Below are 9,608 nucleotides of genomic sequence, written 5' to 3'. Positions count from 1 at the left end.
GAATGGACAGCGCCTCCGGACAGGTGGTCATAGTGGAACTCCCTGGTGTGGTGCTGAATGGACAGCGCCTCCGGACAGGTGGTCATAGTGAAACTCCGTGGCGTGGTGCTGAATGGACAGCGCCTCCGGACAGGTGGTCATAGTGGAACTCCGTGGCGTGGTGCTGAATGGACAGCGCCTCCGGACAGGTGGTCATAGTGGAACTCCGTGGCGTGGTGCTGAATGGACTGCGCCTCCGGACAGGTGGTCATAGTGGAACTCCGTGGCGTGGTGCTGAATGGACAGCGCCTCCGGACAGGTGGTCATAGTGGAACTCCGTGGCGTGGTGCTGAATGGACTGCGCCTCCGGACAGGTGGTCATAGTGGAACTCCGTGGCGTGGTGCTGAATGGACAGCGCCTCCGGACAGGTGGTCATAGTGGAACTCCGTGGCGTGGTGCTGAATGGACAGCGCTTCCGGACAGGTGGTCATAGTGGAACTCCGTGGCGTGGTGCTGAATGGACAGCGCCTCCGGACAAGTGGTCATAGTGGAACTCCGTGGTGTGGTGCTGAATGGACAGCGCCTCCGGACAGGTGGTCATAGTGGAACTCCGTGGCGTGGTGCTGAATGGACTGTGCCTCCGGACAGGTGGTCATAGTGGAACTCCGTGGTGTGGTGCTGAATGGACAGCGCCTCCAGACTGGTGGTGATAGTGGAACTCCGTGGTGTGGTGCTGAGTGGACAGCGCCTCCGGACAGGTGGTCATAGTGGAACTCCGTGGCGTGGTGCTGAATGGACAGCGCCTCCGGACAGGTGGTCATAGTGGAACTCCGTGGCGTGGTGCTGAATGGACTGCGCCTCCGGACAGGTGGTCATAGTGGAACTCCGTGGCGTGGTGCTGAATGGACAGCGCCTCCGGACAGGTGGTCATAGTGGAACTCCGTGGCGTGGTGCTGAATGGACAGCGCCTCCAGACTGGTGGTGATAGTGGAACTCCGTGGTGTGGTGCTGAGTGGACAGCGCCTCCGGACAGGTGGTCATAGTGGAACTCCGTGGTGTGGTGCTGAATGGACAGCGCCCATGTTCAGTTGCCAGCTATATAAATATTTCGTTTGTGGGCAGTTAAGACATTTTCGGGGCACAGTTAGGTAGCCTAAAACAGTGTAGCCTACTAAGACAGTGTCTCTGCGCTTCCCACTCATTACTGTATTTGACTGTCTGCCTTATTCGCCAGGGAAGGGGAAAAACATTCTGCGAATATTGAAGCATGTATCAACAAGGTGGCCCTTTGAATATTGAAACATTGTATCAATGAACGAGGCTGTTTGGAGAATATTGAAAAATGTACTAGGTCAACAAAGACAGTTACGAGATTATTGATTGTAACATACTAGCCAACGAGGGGTCGGCTCGCGCAATTTTTTCCCCGGGCCAGCTTGTCTCTGATATTATTGTAGTAGGTGAGTGCTCATTATTATATATTTTTTTAAACATGCCTAAATCCACGCTATAGCTAAATATTCTGGCAATATTTAATGATGTTTTGCCAGGAAGATTGATCTATAAGAATAACTCATTTGAATTGAGGAAGCTGGACAAGCAAGACTGATACAGTGAGAGGTGGAAATTCATTAGACCAGAGGCAGGTTGGGATTAGGAATACAGGCAGATGATGATGAATTAGGCCAACAGCAAGTTCAAAAAAGTTAGTCCAACTAAGTCATCATTAATGACTTGCATTATCAATTAAATCTATTCTGCCACTGCATGACAATGCGCATTTGTTTTAGCCTACAAATGTTATCGTCTATGAAGCCAAAAACAGGAAATGTATTTTGGGGAAATGCTCTAAATAGCAAATTGTTCAGTTGTGTTTATTTTCATACCAATACATGAAACCAAAATTGTGCTAGCCTACTGGGCGAATAAGTCAAAATATATACTGAATAAAAATATAAACCCAACATGCAACAATTTCAACGATTTTACTGAGTTACAGTTTATTTAAGGAAATCAGTCAATTTAAATAAATGCATTAGGCCCTAATCTATGGATTTCACATGACTGGACAGGGGTGCAGCCATGGATGGGCCTAGGAGGGCATAGGCCCATCCACTTGGGAGCCAGGCCCAGCCAATCAGAATGAGTTTTTCCCCCACAAAAGGGCTTTATTACAGACATAAATACTCCTCAGTTTCATCAGCTGTCCGGGTGGCTGGTCTCAGACGATCCTGCAGGTGAAGAAGCCAGATGTGGTGGTCCTGTGCTGGCCATTAGCCTACTCAGCTGCTTCTCTCCATCCATTCTTTCTGCGCATCTCCATTAGTTTTAAGAGGTTATTTAGCTGTGATGGCAAGCTGGGGTGTGCAGACAGTGATGGGCTTTCTGTTGTTGTTTCATTTTAATTTATTGGAGTGAAGTGGATACTTATCTTTTCATTTCACTTGTAAGAACATGCAGTAACAAAGTAACACCAAACCGATTTGGATTGATTACAAAAGCATAAGAGGGGTTGTCACTCGCATAAAGATCGGATGTTTGCTGAATGCTGATATTAGACCAAATCCTAGACTAAATGTCTGTCCATTTCCCAAAATATTTAGACGATAGCACAGCAATAGGCTGTCTATAAAATGTCATTCTGTCAATGAACCAACAAGGATACGTTAATCATGCATCCGGGATCTGATATGACTTCGAAGGAATGTTATGACGTTTAATCACTCACTCATACTGTAATTCCATTGCAAACAAAACACAATAGCATGAGTGCACATATCTCTCTGTTATGCGTGGGAATCACTTGGAACTCATTTGCTCGTGTTTCTACAGTCTTGTGTCCAACAATAAAAACAAAAATGAAATCAAAGTGTGTTTTTTTTTGCTCAGAAAAGTTGGGGGGCCAAATAAAATCACACCAGTTGGGGAACCCTGGTCTAAATGAAGTACATTGCAAATGCAAAAGTAAATTCCTTTGCTGAAACCTTCAGAATTCCTCAGAAGTATCTACGGAAAGATTCTGGGCCATGCAAACAGCTTTGGATAAGTTGGGCACTGCCCAATTGGCCCATCTACAGAGCATTCGGAAAATATTCAGACCTTCACTTTTTCCTAAATTACAGCCTTTTTTCCCCCTCAATCTACACACAAAACCCAATAATGACAAAGCAAAACTGGTTTTCAGAAATGTTTGCAAATTTATTACAAATAAAAAAACAGAAATATCACATACACATAAGTATTCAGACCCTTTACTCAGTACTTTGTTGAAGCACCTTTGGCAGCGATTACAGCCTCGAGTCTTCTTGGGTAGGACGCTTCAAGCTTGGCACACCTGTATTCAGGGAGTTTTTCCCCATTCTTCTATGCAGATCCTCTCAAGCTCTGTCAGGTTGGATGAGGCGCGTCGCTGCGCAGCTATTTTCAGGTCTCTCTGAGATGTTCAATCGGGTTCAAGTCTGGGCTCTGACTGGGCCACTCAAGGACATTGAAAGACTTGTCCCGAAGCCACTCCTGCGTTGTCTTGGCTTTGTGCTTAGGGTCGTTGTCCTGTTGGAAGGTGAACCTTCGCCCCAGTCTGAGGTCCTGAGCACTCTGGAGCAGGTTTTCATCAAGGATCTCTCCGTTCTTCTTTCCCTCAATCCTGACTAGTCTCCCAGTCCCTGCCCCTGAAAAACATCCCCACAGCATGATGCTGCCACCACCATGCTTCAATGTAGGGATGGTAATGGCCAGGTGATGAGCGGTGTCTGGTTTCCTCCAGACTTTTTGCTTGGCATTCAGGCCAAAGAGTTCAATCTTGGTTTCATCAGTCCAGAGAATCTTGTTTCTCATATTCTGAGAGTCCTTTAGTTGCCTTTTGGCAAACTCCAAGCGGGCTGTCATGTGCCTTTTACTGAGGAGTGGCTTCCGTCTGGCCACCCTACCATAAAAGCCTGATTGGTAGAGTGCTGCAGAGATGGTTGTCCTTCTGGAAGGTTCTCCCATCTCCACAGAGGAACTCAATCTCTGACAGAGTGACCATCGGGTTATTGGTAAACTCCTTGACCAAGACCCTTCTCCCCCGATTGCTCAGTTTGGCCTGGCGGCCAGCTCTAGGATGAGTCTTGTTGATTCCAAACTTCTTCCATTTAAGAATCATGGAGGCCACTGTGTTCCTGGGTACCTTCAATACTGCAGAAATGTTTTGGTACACTTCCCCAGATCTTTACTTCGACACAATCCTGTCTCGGAGCTCGACGGACAATTTTTTCGACCTCATGGCTTGTTTTTTGCTCTGACATGCACTGTCAACTGTGGGACCTTATATAGACAGGTGTGTGCCTTTCCAAATCATGTCCAATCAATTGAATTTACCACAAGTGGACTCCAATCAGGTTTCAGAAACTTCTCAATGATGATCAATGGAAACAGGATGCAGCTGAGCTCAATTTCAAGTCTCATTGCAAAGGTTTTGAATACTTATGTAAATAAGGTTCTGTTTTTATTTTTTATAAATTGGCAAAAATAAACAGTTTTCACTTTGTCATTATGGGGTATTGTGTTTAGATTGATGAGGGGAAAAATATTTATTACATTTTAAAATAAGGCTGTAATGTAACAAAATGTGGAAAAGGTGAAGGGGTCTGAATACTTTCCGAATGGACTGCATCTACTGCGTCCATTTGCCTTCATATGACTTTGACCATTTTAGCTCTGTCATAAGTGTTTAGGGTCTACAGCCCAAACAGCACAAGTAGGGTTTCCCCTTGCGTCGCAAGGGCCGTGGCTCTTGTGGTGCGATGGGTAACGATGCTTCGGTGGGTGTCAGTTGTTGATGTGTGCAAGGGTCCCTGGTTCGAGCCCGGGTTGGGGCGAAGAGAGGGACGGAACCTACACTGTTACACATGCATGCACCTTATCAAAATATGACTAATTCAATATTGCACCTTCCCGTTCTCTGGACTCTGTCTGAGAATGGGAAGTAGTACATACCAGGAATAATGAAACATAGAATAATAATAGAAGTTTGGTGAATGTATTAATTATGTATGACCACTGGAGTCTTTGCCACTCAAAATATTATTTTATAGAGTATTTGGATATTAATTTCAACACTCCAAATCTTGCCAAAGCATATTCTGTATGAGGGGTTAATATCAATTTAAAATAATTTGACATGATTTATATGAATCGGGTCATGAACATATGGACTTTTAAATGAACAAGGGATAAGTTAAACGTAGGCTAAGTCTGGCATAAGCTTATTCGAACACTTTACAATAACCATGTTGCAGTGGTCTTAGGTAGTCTCCGTATAGGCTATCCCCTCCATCGCAATACTGCTGCCCAGTTGAAGAGCTTGTGATCTCCATGCAGCACCACAGCACCATGCGCCTTCAGAAAAGCCCCACTCAGCCTCAGAAGATGCCCTTCTGAAGTCATGCAGCCGTAGAGTCATTATACCCTAATGTAGATCTATTTGCCTACTAGCCAAATAAAGTGCAGGGCATGCATGATGCGTGCAACTCGTCATTCCAACATATTTGAACATTTCATTCATCCTTCATTTAGTTCAGTCGGTATGTCATCCATTCAGTCATTTGTTTGAGTTGCAATAGGAACTAAATCATAGCGAATAAAACAGTCTCATCCATTTGTTTTCAAATCCATGTGTGTATTTATTTATAATGATCTAAATTCTCCAAAGTTCTTTAGCCTTTCACTTTAATAATTCAATGTTTAATTTAGGCCTATCCAAATTTTAAAAAAATGTCCTTCAATTCGTAGGCATTGCAATTTAGGCTATCTGTAACGGCTGTCGTATAGAGGGGACCAAAGCGCAGCGTGTTGAGTGCTCATTATGATATTTATTAACTCAAAAACACTAAAGACAAAATAACAAACGATCAGAATACTGTTCTGTCAGGTACAGAGACTAAACAGAAAATAACTGCCCACAAACACAGGTGGAAAAAAAAAACTACTTAAATATGATCTCCAATTAGAGGTAACGTGGACCAGCTGCCTCCAAATGGAGATCAACCCCCCCCCCAAAAAACATAGAAATAGAAAAACTAGAACTTGAACATAGAAATAGAAAACAAAGAAAACCACCACAAAACACCCCCTGTCACGCCCTGACCTACTCTACTATAGAAAATGACATCTTACAAGGGTCAGGACGTGACACTATCATTTTAAGTACTGGTGTCTTGCGGAATAATTTTTGAAATCTATTTGTTTTATAACATTTTATTACAGGGCTCCCGTTAAAAAGAGACACTAGATCACAGGCCTCTAAATATAGCCACTATATACATTTGAAACAAAATAGTTAAAGAAGCACATGCAGTGGCTGATAGGGAAAACAGATCTGGCAATAAGAATATGCTATAGATAGTCTTGACCATTTGGGACCCCTTGGCTATTTCGCTCAGGACATGTTATAGCCAAGACTTAATCAATATTTTGTCTCATTTATTGATATGGATATAACCTCTGCGTGATGGGGTTGTGAAAAGCAAATGGCTATAACAAGCCTACATACAGAATGGAATTCACTAATATAACAGTCCAATTGCCTAATATAAGTGCTCCCAAATACTGGAAGTGTGATTCATTAGGTTACATGATCACCACAGCATCCACACCCTGCTATACAAATAAATGATGCAATTATATGGCCAAATAATAACACACAACAACATGGCATATTTAGATAGTGGAATAGGTCTAAATCATATTTACTATCTATTTTGTAGCTCAGGCAGTTATTCAAGACTCTTCTGTCTATCATTCTCACACAAGCCTATATTACGTCATCTACTGGTATAACGTCGTTATTGAATCCAGTTCTGAAACAAGCTCTAGACTTTTATTTTGCAAATGAAACCGAAGCTGCAAAACAACTCTAACGTCTGCTTGATTGACTAGCTAACTTCGACTAGCTATGTTCGGTTCATGTCCTTTGCAGATGCCACATTACTGACAAGTTTGTACATGTAAAAAGATCTGTGACGAGTAAAGAGAGGCGTTAAGTAATAATTGAACGTGTTAAGGTTCATTCATATTTGTAACATATTTAAAGTTTACTTTTCACGCATGGCTTTTCTTACGATCTTAACAATTTACGTATGGATTTTTACGTGTGGATTTTCTTACGATCTTTCAACCAATTTTGGCAGCTGTCTCGCTCAATACGCTTTACACCGACAATGCAGAACCTCTGATACACTGTCCTGCCTCTTGCAGCACTGACGCGCTATCCTCAAGGCCACCCGGGCGTCATCACAACCCAGGTTGATTTAGTTTCCATTCCCCTTTTAGAATTGTTTTACAATTGTAGACAATAGGAAATAAAAACCTGTATTTAATTTAATTTAACAAGCACTGAATCAAGACCTGATTATACACCACATAGGTTCACATTTAAAGATAGAATCCTAAATACATTTTTGGACTTATATTTTGGGGTCTAATGGGGTATGACAGTTGAACTAAGCTCATGAGTCATTTATAAATAATATTCTTCAAGAATGACTCATTCATTTATAAGTTTGTTTTACTCCAATGTTTGTGAACAACGTACATATAAACAAACACTGTATAGCTTAAAACATAGTTAAAACTATAATGTTGATGCGGTCTGTCCTTGCATCCATAACACTGTCTGCATTTGAGAGTGGTTGCAATTCTCCAGGCCCATCCTCAGCTTTTCACCACTACAGAGGCAGGGTTTACGCTTTGTTATTGTTTCTTAAAGGAGCAGTAATGTGCTGGAGTAAAACGTGTTTGAAATGAAGGAATAAGAAGAGACAGAATACCAGAAATGCGCAATTAGCGGATTTGAGTGACTTCAAAATGTCAAAGTAGCATAGTATTCAGATAAGCATACCTACTGTATGTAAGGGCAATTTAATTACAGCTGTCACGTCCTGACCAGCAGAGGGAGTAATTGTATTAGTTTTGGTCAGGACGTGGCAGAGGGTTTGTGTTTTGTAGGTATTTCTACGTTCTGTCTAGTTTAGTTTTTCTATGTGTAGGATTGGGTGTTGGACTCTCAATTGGAGGCAGGTGTTTCTAGTTGCCTCTGATTGAGAGTCCTATATATAGGTGTGTGTTTGGGTTGGTATTTTGTGGGTAGTTGTATTTCGCACTGCTAGTATCCATATAGCCTGTGAAACTGTCACCTTGTCTTTAGTCGTTTTCAGTGTTCTCTTTATTCAAATAAATATAATGATGAGCACGCAACCCGCTGCGCTTTGGTCCTCCATTCCCGACGACAACCGTTACAACAGCAGCGTGTTTTAGACTCAGAATGAATGACAAACTGTCTGGATGAATTGACTACAGCTAAGATAAGTGAAAAATCATCTTTAGTCTATTTACATTTTTAGGAATGAAATAAAGACTTTCAGATACATACAAAGGTGTGATGTATTGTATTTTTCTTGGAGAAGGCCCTAGCGGTCCTCGGTGTTGTGCGGACCGATAAGTGCACCATTGAATTAGGCTAGGAGTTGGAGGGTTGTTGGATGGAGCCAGCCTTCATTGCACAAGTTCTACTTGGGCAGCGAACCCACATTATTTCCATTTTGCCCGCGCCTGTTGCACTTTTATGGTCACAATGTCCAAAAACAAACACTTTTTGGAGGGTTGGGATCATGAGGCGAGCGAGGGTGTGGGCCATTATACAAATGAGGAGGTGATCATTTAAACGGCCAAATAGGTCTGTGATGTGGAGCTTTCAAATCTTGACATGATGTGATTCACAGATGACGGCAGTAGTAAAAAAAATATAGACTAAAGTACAATAATCATCAAGCGTTAAACAGATTCATGTCATAAGCTAACTATGACAATAATCATAGTTGATTATAATTTTTTCATGTAATGACATGACATCTGAAATGATTGTGACTGTAAACAATGTCATGATACAAATTTCTTGAACATCTTATCACAGGGTTCCCCAACTGCCCCCCCCCCACAAGTTTCTGAGCAAAAAAAATAATGTGCGTATACATATATATTGTTGAATTTAGTTGGACATAAAAGACTATAAAAACACCAGGACATCAGCTCCAAGTGATTTTAATTTTGGTAATATGCTCCCAAATATTCCCACTCATAATCGAGAGACATATGTGATCGTATACAAATCATAATAATACATAATAATTGATTGGATTTATATAGCGCTTTTCTACCAACTGAGTTACTCAAAGCTCTTTACATAGTAGGGGAAAACTCACCTCATCCACCATCAATGTGTAGCACCCACCTCAGTGATGCACGGCGGCCATTTTTGTGCCAGAACGCTCACCACACGTCAGCTATCAGGTGGAGAGGTGAGGAGTGATATATGCCAATTAGGAATGAGGGAGATGATTAGATGGCCATGATGGAACGTGGCCAGGTTGGGAATTTAGCCATGACATTGGGTGAACCCCCCCCTTTCCATTTTTTGTGAATGACCAATGCATTATTCCGATTATGATAAAACGGACCATATGTTACGAAGCTAGTAGTTAGTCACAGAAATGTACGTTATAGTCTTGTCCCATTGCTGCCACTCCCGTACGGACTCGGGAGAGGCGAAGTTCGAGAGCCGTGCGTCCTCCCGAAACACGACCCAGCCAAGCCG

This window comes from Salmo trutta, chromosome 11 (assembly GCF_901001165.1).
Source record: "Salmo trutta chromosome 11, fSalTru1.1, whole genome shotgun sequence".
Taxonomy (NCBI): Eukaryota; Metazoa; Chordata; class Actinopteri; order Salmoniformes; family Salmonidae; genus Salmo; species Salmo trutta.
The sequence above is the reverse complement of the archived record's forward strand: the minus strand, read 5'-3'. Positions refer to the sequence as shown.